Source organism: Plutella xylostella, chromosome 23, assembly GCF_932276165.1.
Source record: "Plutella xylostella chromosome 23, ilPluXylo3.1, whole genome shotgun sequence".
NCBI classification, from domain to species: domain Eukaryota; kingdom Metazoa; phylum Arthropoda; class Insecta; order Lepidoptera; family Plutellidae; genus Plutella; species Plutella xylostella.
Genome location: NC_064003.1, coordinates 1019840 through 1035309, shown reverse-complemented (window position 1 = coordinate 1035309; position 15470 = coordinate 1019840). Strand labels below are relative to the sequence as shown.

General features: G+C 36.6%; 1 long non-coding RNA gene across 1 annotated transcript; it reads left to right on the top strand.

Moving 5' to 3' along the window:
• The first annotated feature begins 525 nt into the window (after positions 1 to 525).
• Positions 526 to 3255, top strand: LOC119693143. Its single transcript, XR_007267657.1, has 2 exons — positions 526 to 1967; positions 2656 to 3255. It is a non-coding gene; the product is annotated as an uncharacterized LOC119693143 (long non-coding RNA).
• The last annotated feature ends 12215 nt before the right edge of the window (positions 3256 to 15470 follow it).

Here is a 15470-nt window from a genome sequence, read left to right as displayed (position 1 = left end):
GGGTCGAGCGTTGAGGTCTATAGATAACAAGTTGTTAAGGGTGCGTTGCACCATTCAACTTTAACTATTACAAACGTCACATCGTCTGTCAAAGCATCGGTTAAGCGAAAAATTGGTTGCACCATTCAACTATGGTTAAAATGACCACATAACTTTAACGATAACCATAACCACCCCATGTTGGCCGGTTACTGCTTTTGTTAAAGTCAGGTAGCTGTCAAACGCGTTGTATAACCTCAAAGTATACCTCAAAGTATAACCTCAAACCGTATTACGTACAAATATTAATATTAAATAATTCTTATCATGTCGCTTCTACGTGAAATAGCGCTTGAAACAAGTTCCTCAGAAATTGAGATTGAGGTGGAGTAAGTACGGAACTTACGAAATATGAAGAGAAAGGTGTACTTTCAGAGAACTGATAGATTCGCAGGTTCCAGGTCTCAGAAATGTGGCTCGTGTGTTGGCTTTAAAACTAGAACCTTTCTTACTGCCTCCAACGACGAAGTAAGTGCACCTTGTTAGCGTTTAAATTTACCAATGCTATTCTTTACTAATATCAAGCTACTTATTTCATCATAGGTCCGGCCGGATTACTAGATGTAGCTAGGAGTTGTTCTTTAGTTCATTTAGTTTCTATATTGTCTGTGATTCGCATTGACTGGCCGGTCACTGGATTCATGCGGATTCATTCAATTCAAGATGGCAGAAAAAACAAGAATAACTTTTAAAAAGACTTCTGTTTGTTATTAGATTCCTTTTTGAATAGTTTGTGTTCCTTATAAAAGTATTTTACTTCAAACTTCCTGAGTGTCTTATTTTCAGCATCTTTTATAGTACCAAGCTAACATTTCAGAATTGAGATGAGTAAGTCTACGCCCACCGGTAAGTGAATTTATTTCTGTGCTTAGTTATGAAAATTGTTATGGATATAACAATATGCAGTTTCTATGATTACTGAAAAGAAATTTACGTATTATTAACCACTATCTTAAGAAATTAATATCACGTAAAGTCCAAATAAGGTTATAAAAGGTAAAAACGCGATCATCACGCTATATTTGGCGAAAATTTTATCATTGTGATTAATTTCATTATCGAAAAGTGCAAAACACAGCTTTATAAGGTAGATTTGTATTAAAACTGTTGTCTTGCAAACAGCAACAGTGAATGCAAAGTACTTTACTTTACTTTATTTGAAATATCGCGTGCGTATTAGGCCTAAATGCAAAATGGAGAATTCGCAATTCCTCCCATTATTGTGAATTAGCAGTAGCAACTGTAGCAAGTCAATAATTAATAATCATAAAGTTTATTTCTCTTTGATTTAATTGATCAAGTAATAACTGAATTTTTAGCATGAACTGACGATGTAATATCCTACAGAAAAAAATCTTAATACCGCGATGTAATATCCACCATGGAATGCCAACCCTACTTTAGAGTATTGTACTCTATATCATTTAAGCGTGATCTATAATCTATAACACTAATAGAGTACGCTAAAATAGCTTTTTTTTTACACATTTTTACTAGTCATATAATATTACGCAAAAACACATAATCAAAACCAAAAAAGTCTACTATTTACTTTGGACGATCTTGAACGCAGCCACTTATGTCAAACGTCAAATGTCACATGTGACAAGTTATTTTGAGAAGTTTTTGAGGTTTGTTTTGTTTGTCACTTTGGTTTTGTTTGTTTGGAATACTTTTATCCATTCGTTATAACGTGATTGATGAACATTGATAACGCCGATCAAGCATCCTGTACTGATAATAATAACGCAAGTACCCCATCTAAAAATCGAAAAGTTTTGACGAAGAAAAAAAAGGACACAGAAGTACACACAACTTTGGGAAAATGAGTTTTCATGGCTAAGAAAAGACTCAGAAAGTGATACAAATGCAAAATCCATAATCTGTGGCGAAGTTTTCTCTCTATTCCATCAGCTGGAGTTGTACACGTACGTAAGAGTGTTTGATTTTTCTTCTGTATGCTATCTGTTGACGAAAATGTTTTGTGTGTGTGTATGCTTTAGTGAAGGTGCATGCATCATCTATTTAAAATCTTTTCAGATATATCATTTCATTATACCCGCATGCTTACATTATTTTCTGTCATTTTGTTTTCTTATTTTCGAATCAATTATAAAAAAAAATACAACATATGAATTAAAACTATACATTGAATGCCTCACCATTGAGACAATAGATAAACAATACTAGTGACATTTTATATGTAAACTAAGCCTATATTTCTTATAATACTCTTATTAAGTATAATAATACTTTCTTTCACTTTAATGTTACTCAAAATAAATAAAGATTATGTTTAAATTTTAAAAATTATATCAGAAACAAAATCATATCAATATTCAAATAATCACTATTTAATTTACCTACTCGTACGAATTAATTTGATTTATTCTGCTACGAGGCCATTGTCCAGCAGTAGAAGACTAATAAGGAGGCCATTGTCCAGCAGTAGAACACTAATAAGAAGGCCATTGTCCAGCAGTAGAACAACAATAAGGAGGCCATTGTCCAGCAGTAGAACACTAATAAGGAGGCCACTGTCCAGCAGTAGAACAATAAACAAAAAAAAAAAAAAAAAAACAACTAATTAATATATAATTTGTGTACCTATTTCAGATTCTGAGGAACAATGAACATACAGTGTAGCCGACCAAAAATTCACCTAGCAACGTTGCAGCGTAGCAGACCAGCGTCAGACCAGCATTAAGTACATCAATAAGAACAGCCGGAATATGGTTTACTAATTACTTATAGTCTCTTTGAGTTTTGTTTTAATTATGATTGCTAAGTGCATTTAATATCACCGCATAGATATAATAACTTTATTAATTTTGCTAATTCATTCAGTTTGTTAACATAAATTTAGAACTTGTTAGTTAGCGTTCGAATGGCCGACAGGGAATGGGGACATTCCCAATAACAGGACGGCCGACTGTTAGCGTTTAAATTTACCAATGCTATTCTTTACTAATATCAAGCTACTTATTTCATCATAGGTCCGGCCGGATTACTAGATGTAGCTAGGAGTTGTTCTTTAGTTCATTTAGTTTCTATATTGTCTGTGATTCGCATTGACTGGCCGGTCACTGGATTCATGCGGATTCATTCAATTCAAGATGGCAGAAAAAACAAGAATAACTTTTAAAAAGACTTCTGTTTGTTATTAGATTCCTTTTTGAATAGTTTGTGTTCCTTATAAAAGTATTTTACTTCAAACTTCCTGAGTGTCTTATTTTCAGCATCTTTTATAGTACCAAGCTAACAACCTATTATTATGTTGTAGGTGTAATGATCATCTTCACCACCAAATAAGCGTCCACTTCTAGCCATGGGCTCTTCCAAGGAGCGAAACAACACTGTGCCCTCGGCCTTCCTTATCCAGCCACTACCGGCTACCTGCCGGTTGCCGGTCCAGCGCAGCAATCTAATATCAAAGTAACCTACGTAACTCTTTAATTGAATAACCTTGTTTTCAGAAATTTTGCAATCACTCAAATACAGAAATATATCAATGCAAATAAGGACAGAACTAAGAAGAGTGCAGCCCATTATTGTGGCTACGGCATAGCTGCATAATATATTATGTAAACAAAATAGAGACCCTGTGCTGTACCACCAGCTAGGTTTTTTATGATGATTCATCATCTGATGAAGAGGAACCTGTCTATGCAGTTAACAGGAATGATGAGCATAATCGAAGGATGTCAATAAATAATTATTTTAATAGATTACATCGTTAGTTTTTATTTCAACTTGTTAAGAATTAATTAATATGATAATTAATAATAAAGGCTTCTATTCTATTCTATTCTCTGGGGGTGTAAGTACCTGCACCTGGCTCTCTCGAATGGAACCTTTGTGCATATCCCCAAGGTCTAAACTGCCTTCCAAAGCTTGGACCATTTCTCCACCACGCTGGTACACTGCGGGTTGGTGGGTTCACATATCTAGATGTGCTAAATCTAGATATGCAGGTTTCCTCACGATGTTTTCCTCACCGTAAGAGCGATGGTATACATTGTACTTATGTTAAAAGAACTCACTGTAACGACTCTGTCATTGCTAAGTTTAACCTTAACTATTACGATAACCGGGATGTTGATGCAACCCACCAAGTGTACCTCAACATAACGCGGGCTCATACAGCGATTCCTTCGCTATGAAGGCCGTGTGTCTATGGAATTCACTTCCAGAGAGCGTGCGACAGTCACCATCGTTAGCAACCTTTAAGAAAAATTTGAAAGAACACTATTTTAAAACCCTGGGTTGGCAGAAATAGTTATGTATTATGTTTTCACAGTTGTCTGATATATTTGTGTAGGTTTTTATAATATTTATGTAAGTAGTATTTATATATTGTATATATATTATTATATGTAGGGACATGTATAAAATCATATATATATACTATTGTACTATAGTTATGCATATTTTGTAGGTAGGTTTAAGTAAGATTAAGGGTGGGTTGCATCAACATCCCGGTTATCGTAATAGTTAAGGTTAAACTTAGCAATGACAGAGTCGTTACAGTTAATATTTTACTGTAACGTGTTGCACCATCAAATCGTCGGTCATTGTTAATGTTATTAGGGTTGCTATTCGTTTGAGACATAATTATCCCCAAAGTTATTGTGGGAAACGTTTTTATGTAAGGCAATACCAAATCTAGCTGTCGGACTGAAGCCGTCACAGAGTACATTGTAGCCGTCATTCTCTGTCAAAGCACTCAAAGTCAACATGTCATAGGAACTAAGTCTGTTGTTCCTCCAAATATTGACCAAAAGATTATCATCAATAAAACCCGCGACAAAGTAGACTCTAATAAGCCTTTATTAAGAGCGGTGGTAGCTCAGTCGGGTAAGCGCCCGCTTCTCACGCCAGAGATGCGGGTCCGATCCCGGCGCTGACATGTACCAATGAGTTCTTTTAACATAAGTACAATGTATACCATCGCTCTTACGGTGAGGAAAACATCGTGAGGAAACCTGCATATCTAGATTTAGCACATCTAGATATGTGAACCCACCAACCCGCAGTGTAGAAAGAAAGAAAGAAAGAAAGAAAAAACATTTATTGCCACATAATCGGGAAAACACAATAAAACACAAATACAAAAATTAACTTAAGATTAAAAGGTGGCAAAAGGACAAACTCAGCAATGCTGCGAGTTATACCTCGTATAATCTATGCAGCGCTGGTTTTCAGTATGCCCTGAACTTAGGTGCTAAATTATATACTAATAAATTAATTAAACTAGTGACACAAGCTTAATTTGATAATAAATGGTATAGTTTTTTATATAAATAAATACTTTATAATAAATATTATAGTTTTATATACAAATAAATAATAATAATTAAATATTGTAGTTTTATAAATATGAATTAAATTAAATATTGTCATATATGTATAAACGCAACTAGAAGTAGAGTAGATTGTTATAAGCCAACTTGCAGTGTCATTGAAGCCAGTCTGTTTTATCAGTTAGGTTCATTTTTATTTTTTAAAAGTATATGTCCTTGCCGCATCTGAGTTTTGTTTTTGTTTTAAAATATTTTTTAATTTATATTTAAAAGAGATGCGTGACATATTCTTCTGAAGAGGCGGGGGTAAGTCGTTCCAAATTTTTGAAGCAGCGTATTTGAAACCGCCTTTGAACCCAACTGTCCTATGTTGTGGTATGCATGCATTATTTCGCGCCCTACTACGAGTATTATATTGGTGAGCTTCCTTTTTCCATCTCAATTTGTCATACAGGTATGCTGGCCTTTCTGTGTGAACGATTTTATGCACCAGGTTGGCTAGATGCAGTTTCCTACGGGCAGCCATTTTAAGAACGCCCTTTTCATTCAAAAAAGGCGTTATATGGGCCCTTTTCGGTATCTTATAGCAAAACCGTGCACATGCGTTTTGTACCCTTTGTATTGCTCGTTCGGTTTTCGCAAATATTCTAGGTCCATATACCACGTCACAAAAGTTAAAGAGGGATAAAACCAACGACTCAACTAGCAAAACCCGTACCGTCTCAGAGATAAATTCACGGATTCCGTATAGTACCTTCAGTCTGTAAAACGCGTTTCTGATCTTTAAATTTACATGTTTTTCTCCGATTGCATTTGAAGCGAGCGGACGTGTATTTTAGCTGCGATAGTTTACGCTTAATTATTTTAAATTCTCAATTTTAATATTTTATCGGTACCTCCTGCTTACTCTTGTGGACTCTCTCATAAGTGCCAGCGGCCATATTGGATTGTGTCGGACCTCTCAGCCACTCTCCCGAAGAATTGATAGCTGTCGTGGACCGTCGGGATTGAGTAAGAATATTCAAATTACTTACATATTTGAAAAACACATCTGCGGCTGGAGGACTTGAACCCGCGATCATCGGCGTCTGAGTCGGCCGCCGTACCAACTGAACCAGCTAGCGAGTGCCGCTGCCAGACGAAATTATCGTATACAACCGGTCAGTCACTTTTGAGGCAACTTTAACTTGGAGCGATATCTTGTTGATGAAGGCGGTCTTAATTTGGAGCCCTTACTTTCATATAAGTTTTACTTGTTGATCAACATGAGCGCTGAATTTTCTGTAGAGAGTCTAACTTCACTGATAGAGACAAAGCTAATTGATTTGAAGGACAAGCTTGTCGTAATAATCAAAGAAGCGCTATTATCACAATTTGAAGCCCTAAAACAAGAATTTACCGCAACCACCGATTTTATTATGGCTCAACAAAAAAGCTTGGAACAAGAAATTTCAAACAAGTCAAAAATTATTAAAACCTTACAAGAGGAAAATATTAAGATCAAGAGCGATCTCTCTGGTATGCGAAACCGCCTTATGACTACCGAAAAGCTATCCCGATCTTGTAATCTAGAGATTCACGGAATACCTGAGAAGAAAAACGAAAATGTAATGACCATTTATAAGACACTCTGCGACCTGGTATCACACACATATTCTGAATACGACGTCAAAGCTTGCCGACGAGTGGCTAAATTCTCCAAGACCTCTTCACACCCTAGGACAATATTGGTCACACTATCATCACCTCGTGCTAGAGATGAAATCATCTCCTCAGTTCTCCGTCTTAACAAATCTAAGGATTACCTAACCTCTGAAGACTTCGGATTTAACAAAGAAACCCAGAAAAACCGTGTATATGTCTCAGAAAACTTGTGTCCTGAAATAAAAGAGCTACTCTTTGAAACGAAGAAAGTAGCGAAAGAAAGAAACTATCAGTTTACATGGGTTAAGTTCGGCCAAATCTACGTCAGGAAAAATGTTGAGTCCCAAGTTATTCTAATAAAAAACCAAGAATGTCTTGTTAAGTTAATTTAGATCACAAATTTTATTAATGTCAACTAACCATAAATACTTAATATTATGTACTTAGCTACTATCTTTATCCACAGTGTTACTATATTATCAGAATGTTAACGGATTAAGATCCAAAACAGATACATTTTACTTAAACTTGTTAAATAGCAATTATGAAATAGTTTGTTTAACTGAAACTAACCTAAATGCCAGTGTTTTTAACGATGAACTTTTCGATAAACGATATAATGTTTTTCGTAGAGACCGTGCGACATCTTCTAACCATAAACAAGATGGCGGCGGTGTACTTATAGCCTCAGAAATTAACTTAAAGGTAAAACGTCACGAATCTTGGGAAAGTAGCGTCGAGGATATATGGCTTTCCGTGTATCCCAGCGGACACAACTCAGCTGCTATACACATATGTGTATGCTATCTTCCACCCGATTCCAAGGTTGCATATCTTCAGAAATTCTATGAAAACTGTGAAAACATAATCTTAAACTCTAACAATCAAGATACTTTTATTTTGGTGGGTGATTTTAATGTTCCGCACGTCAGTTGGACACGCGTCCCGCACTGTGGAGGCCTTACTCCAGTACCCGCAACTGATCCCAAATCAACTATGCTTCTAGATTTTATGACCCTCTGTAACTTGAATCAGTTCAATCATATTTTAAATCATAACTCTCACACCTTAGACCTAGTACTATCAAACTTAAACAATATAACTATATCTAACGCTGAACCATTATCAAAACCGGACCAACACCACCCCTCTTTAACAGCTGACTTTCAAAGTAATTTTTGTTTAAAACAAACATCAGCTAATAAACTTCAGCTTAGGCCCAATTTTAGACGCTGTAATTATGAACAAATTAAATTAAAACTCAAATCCACGAACTGGGATGCCCTCCTCAACGACGATGATGTTGAAATTACATTCGAGCTTCGTTCTCGAGATTAGCATAGACATATGTAGTTTCGCCTAGGACTTCGCTATTCTGCACTATATTTTAGGTAAAATTCCCATACTGAAAAAATAAAACAAAATAAAAATATTTGTGGGTAGGAGTCAAACTTACTCCTACTCTCGGCTGCTGTCCGTCGTCATTCGCGTTTTAGTGCTCCGCTGTTCCGCACGTTGCTGTCCAAAACTTTAAATTCCAAGCATAACAATATGCCAAAACGTAATCGTGGTGATAGTGAGTGCAGTGATTATCGAGAATTGAGCAGGAAGTTGCGAAAACTTGAAAGAAAAATAAATAAACGGCGACATTGACGCAGACGCTCCGTGTCGACCACACCCGAGCGCGATTATTCCAATTAATCTTGAAGGTATGTACCTACTTCTTTTCTTGTTTATAGTGAAAATAAAATGTGAGACTGTTTTGAATGCATCTATCAGGGACATACTCATACCATACCAAATACTTGGTTACAAAATACTGACAATCGATCTGTCCACCATGGGACTGTTTCACGTCAAAAATATCGTATTTCAAAACTGAAATAACAAAACACAGCTAATCGGAAATACCATCCTGGGTTATTCCACTGCAGTGTTATCTACCTACCGATACCTCCGACTTACGGACGTGTATCTTTGGTTACATAGGGCGAGTGCGTGGGATCATCCGGGGAACACTCAAACAGTTATTATGGTGAACATGATGACGTTGAATTGAATTCGAATAGAATCGAATTTGTACATTGCCATCAGCGGTGTCAGGGTACCTAACAACAACCCAAGCCATGCAGCCCCCTCAGCACGCTATCCAGCCCTAACGGCCCCCGCAGCCCTCGCGGCCCTCACGCCCCCCGTTGCAACTGGGTCCCCAGCAGCCCCCATGGCCCCCGCCGCCCCCGAGGCCCCTGCTGCTCCCGATGCCCACGCTGCCCCCGCAGCCTCCACTGGCCCCGCAGCCCCCGCTGCCTCCGCGGCTCACGGTACTCCAACCGCTGCCACCACACGCACCGATCCAGTCCCATCTACTTCCGCCGCTCCCCCAGGCTCAAATCTACAGGTCGCGGATGATATATCGATGGATCCAGCCCTGCTAGACATCCTTGGAGATGATCCCTCTATAATCAATGAGTTCGGCCCTAGATGCCTAGTTCCAGCCAACTGCAAACTAATTAGTGCTCCAGCTTTAAATCCAGAAGTGTCTTCTAATTTATTAGACAACCACCTAAAGCGTGATAAGGGCATATAAACAAAAATTAACATCTGCGGCAATAATTATCATCCTTAAGTGCGACTATTTCTATGACTTTATCATCAGAAGATAAGAATCCAGAGCTTCTAAAGATCCTTATGGACCCCGCCCGCATCCTATGCGACTGTCAACACTCCGACTCTATTACTAGGAGATCATTCATTCTTTCAACACTTAATAAAGATATGAAGGACCAGTTGGATAAAACGAAGATAGATGAGTTCATCTTTGGGAAAATCCTGTCTGAAACCATAAAAACCGTAAAGGCGATACAGAGATCAGGAGCTAAGAACACAACCGGCTATTATAACACCACAGCCATATAAGAAAAAAGTCAGTAATGTAGCCAGTCGACAACAGCCCTGGAGGGGTCCTCCCCCAGCAGGTCACAAACTAGCGCAACCGCAGGGGACCCCGAGGATGAAGCGGCCGCCTCCACACAGGACTCAGTAGCCCAGCTCATCGAGGATGTCGTCGCGTCAAGTGAATCATCACTACCGAAGCTAGACAAGGTACAATATATGCTGGTCGACTTTCCATGTTTTTCCACCAATGATCTATGATCACAGATGATGAACAAGTTTTATCTTATATAGCGGGATATAAAATCCCATTTGTAGTGCCTGTATTCCAACTATTTCCACCTGTAGAGAAATCCTATTCGAATAATGAAATGTCTGATTTCTCAGTAGTTATTAACAGCCTTCTAACTATGGGCGCAACATCAGAATGCTCTCCTTGTGAGGGTCAGTTCATATGCGATATATTTCTTTTGCCAAAGCCAAATGGTAAGAAAAGATTCATATTTAATCTAAAGAAACTCAATAAATTAATTCACACACATCACTTTAAATTAGAATATTTGCGCACAGCCGTTAAGCTGCTCTCCAAAAACTGTTTTATGTGTACTATCGACTACAAACATGCATAATTTTTGATAAAAATACATACATAATAGTTCAAAAAAGTTTTTAAGGTTAATCGACTCAAAATTATACGAATTTAATGTCTTAAAAATTGGTCTTAATACTGCTTTCTGATTACAAATAATTATAAATCTTGCCTAGATAATATTCACGATACAAGAAGATTACTAACGGCTCTAGGTTTCCTGATAAATACAGATAAATCTGATTTTATTCCGAAAACACTTTGCCGTTTCTTAGGTATAAACTTAAACTTTATCAAAATGGAAATTTCGTTGCACCCAAAAAAAAAAAAAAAAAAAAAAAACAGAATTACGTTTAAAAAATTTAAACTGTAAAATTAGAGAATTTGTTAGATTTTTAGGTCTATTAACATCCGCTTGTAAAGCTATTGAATACGGCTGGCTATATACAAAAAGTTTTGGACGGTGTAAGTATCTAAATTTAAAAGGTGACGAAAATTACGATAAATATATGGCCATTCCTGAGGATTTATTACCGGACCTCCGTTGGTGGGATAAGGCTATTAATACTTTAGTCAATAAAATAAGAGACGATCAATATCTCTTAGAGATCTACACATATGCCTCAACTACGGGATGGAGCGCGGTGAATCGACTCGCGCTGGTCTGTTGAGGAGAAAAACTACATAATTATATAAATTATTTAGAAATCCTAGCAGCGTTTGTTGGATTAAAAGTGTTTGCTAAAAATTTACTATTATTAAAACTTTACTATTATGAAATTTATTTAAACTGTCAGATTGGGTCGCGAATAGATAATACAACGGCTGTATCCTATGTTAAGAGAATGGGAAGAATTCATTTCCACATCTCACGGAAGTTGCAAAAAGCATGTGGCAATGGTGTGAAGTCCGTTTTTATTTTTTTTATTCATGCAGCATATTATAATATATTAGTTCATCCGACAATCACATAGCGGATGCAGAATCAAGGAGAGTTCATCCAGATATCGAGTGGGAAATGTCAAATATTGCATTTAACAGCATTAGGTATAGAACACTTTGGGTCCCCAGATATCGATTTATTCGCATGTAGGCTAAATGCAAAATGTGTAAATTATGTGTCATGGTTTAGAGATCCTAACGCTTATGCCACAAATGCTTTTACCATTACGTGGACAAACTATTATTTTTATGGTGGACAAACTATTAATTCCCACCAATAGCAATAATACTTAAATGCTTAAGAAAAATAATAAACGACAGGGCAACTGGCATAGTAGTCGTACCTAAATAGCCAACTCAACCTTGGTACCGACTATTTACCAGTCTTCTCACCAGTAAGCCAATTATTTTTAGACCTAGTCATAATTTGATTATTTCTAATTCCAGCAACCTGAATATTACACTGATTGCTGGCAGATTATCAGGACATAGTTTATACGAAGAGGCATCCTTTCCTCATCAATACCTATCATGTTAGCGTCACTTTCACACAATACATTTAAGCTATATTATGATACATGTTTAAAGAAGTGGTTCAGATTTTGTAATAATAATTCCAAAGATCCCTATGATCATTCTATTCCGAATATTATGGTATTTCTGACAACATTGTTTGATAACGGTGCTCAATACGCTACGTTTAATTGCTGTAGGTCAGCTCTTTCATTAGTATAAGGTCAGCAGGTTGGCAGTGATGATCGGATACAAAGATTCCTAAAGGGTGTTTTTAAATTAAGACCACCTCGTCCCAGGTATGATGTAACCTGGGATACCACCCAGGTTTTAAATTTTTTGTCCAGTTAATATCCTGATGAAACCCTGGATCATGAAAAATTAATTACTCTTCTGGTACTTGTAACTGCTCACAGAGAACAAATATTCTCAAAAATTAAAATAAGTACTTAACATAATTATTAAAAATACGGAAATTATCATAAGAATCATCTCAAGCCGGATGATCACAACCAACCCTTTATGTTCCATTTTTTGCCGAAAAACCATCCTGTCCATGTCCTGCAAATATCTTAGGTACATATATTCATAAAACTGAAACATAGAGAAATGATCAACAAAGCCTATTCATTTCTTTTAAAAAACAGCATAAAGCGGTTATATCACAAACCCTTAGCCGTTGAATTAAACTAACGCTAGCAAGTAGTGGCATAGAGGTTTCAATCTTCTCAGGACACAGCACGCGACACGCGTCCACGTCCAAGGCTCTAACTGCAGGTGTCAGTCTGGACCTCATCCGAAAAACCGCCAAAACTCTTCAACATTTGCCAAATTCTATAATAGAATTATTTCAGATAATGTTGATCGAAACGCCTTTGGTAGAAGCATAATTATTAGTTGATTTTACTTAATTATTATTTCAATAAGCTATGGAGTATAAAAATTACTTTACTTACTTAGCTTACCATTCTTTTTTTGGTATTATTATGATCAAAGTTATAAAAATGTATAATGACCACCGAATCAGGCTATGAATGTTCAGAATAGTATAATTTCTAAAATAAAGTACATTTTTAAATAGTACAAAAATATTTCACTTTTATTTACTCTCAAGATCTACATATGTCTATGCTAATCTCGAGAACGAAGCTCGAATGTAATTAATGATTAAACGAACTTACCTTAAGTGAAGTTCAATCATAATTACACGAAGAGCTTCGTTCGAAGAGATTAGCATCCCACCCCTCCCTAATAAGCAATATTGCGTTTAAAACCCATTATCATAAACCGTGAAATATTTAACAGCTTTACTATCTCCAAACTAAATGACGACGGACAGCAGCCGAGAGTAGGAGTAAGTTTGACTCCTACCCACAAATATTTTTATTTTGTTTTATTTTTTCAGTATGGGAATTTTACCTAAAATATAGTGCAGAATAGCGAAGTCCTAGGCGAAACTACATATGTCTATGCTAATCTCTTCGAACGAAGCTCTTCGTGTAATTATGATTGAACTTCACTTAAGGTAAGTTCGTTTAATCATTAATTAACATTGATACTTTTTATGTCACATTAAACGAACTGATACTGTTATATACCCCGTTGGTGAAAGACCAATCACACTTGTTTCCTTGCTGGTATAGTGCTTCACTTATTAATTGCCTTAAAGAAAAGAAGAGACTACACAAACGCTTTAAAAAGTATCGGAATCCTAGAGACTATGATGCGTACTCTTTACTCCGTAATCGATCCAAAAAAATGATTAATGATTGCTATCAATCCTTCATTACTGAGACTGAAAATGCCCTTCATAACAACATTAAAGCATTCTGGACTTATGTAAAGAGCAAAAGAGGTAGCAATACTATTCCACAAAGCATGAGTTTAGGCGACGAAACAGCTTCTACAGCGGAAGAAATTTGCGAACTATTTTCTAAATATTTCTCCTCAGTTTTTGAGGAGCCCACCGAAAACATCAACAATTTGAACCTTAAAGCATGTAACCATCTCACCCTTTCCGCTATACACTTATCCATCGATGACATTCTGATTAAACTACGCAATCTTGACGGAAATAAGGGCTCTGGTGCAGATGGGATACCACCCTACTTTATTAAAATGTGCGCATCAGAATTATCTAAGCCTTTACATATTCTCTATGAACAATCTCTTAAGCAGGGTATCTTTCCAGAGGCCTGGAAGACTGCCAATATAGTACCTATTCTTAAATCAGGTAACAGTACACATTGTGATAACTATAGGCCAATTAGCATCTTGTCATGCTTTGGTAAGGTATTTGAATCACTTGTTTATGACCATATATATAACCATATTAAACAAAGTCTATCCCCACTGCAGCACGGTTTTGTCCAGGGCAAGTCAACTGTTTCTAATCTGCTCGAATATACTAACTTCCTCAGTAACGCTATCGGTAATCGCAAACAGATTGATTCTATCTATACAGACTTTCGTAAAGCGTTTGATAAAGTGAATCACTATATTCTATGTCGCAAAATATCTTCTTACGGAATCCATGGAAGTTTGTATAGATGGGTTGAATCTTATCTCAAGAATCGCAGTCAGATGGTAGTCGTCAGGGGCTTCAAATCTAAGCCAACACGTATTACCTCCGGTGTTCCGCAAGGCTCACATTTGGGACCCCTGCTTTTCATCATCTTCATTAATGATTTAATAGACGACATCAAAAGCAACTGTTTATTATATGCTGATGATTTAAAAGTGTATAGAATAATTGACTCGCCCACTGACTGTGATATTCTTCAAAATGATTTAAATATAATTTCAAACTGGTGTCAAACTAACGCAATGTTCTTGAATCACTCAAAGTGCAATACCATTACATTTACCAAAAAGATTAATAAAATTTCTTATAACTATGAGATAGACGGGAACGTATTGGATCGCAAATATGTAATCAAAGATCTTGGTGTTCTTCTCGATGAAAAGCTTTCCTTCAGAGATCATTACGACTTCATCATATCTAAATGCAATAAATTAACTGGCTTTATCATTAGAATAACTAAGCATTTTAAAAATCCTGACAGCTTATTGACCCTATTTAATAGTATTGTCCGTAGTCTGGTTGAGTATGCGTCGGTAATATGGTCCCCGTTCTATGAAGTCCATCAACAGAGAATAGAACGAATCCAAAAGGTAATTTTACGCTCCCTCTGCCGTAGACATGGCCTTACTCGTCAACTCCCGAGCTATAAATCTAGGCTAGATCATTTTAAGCTGGATAGTCTCATAATGAGAAGGGACATCTGTCAAGTGCTCTACCTGCATAAAATATTGCATTCCAGGATCAACACGACACTTCTAACTTCTATAAATATTAATATTCGCCATCTTAAACGCACCGAACAGAACATCTTCGTTATTCCAGCAGCCAAAACAAACACGGATTATAATGACCCACTCAAGAAGATGTGTCGCCTTACCAATCAACTAAGTAAAAAACATAATGAATTTGACATCTTCGATAAAAGCACTGGTAAAATTAAAACATTCCTTAAGAAAGTCCTATA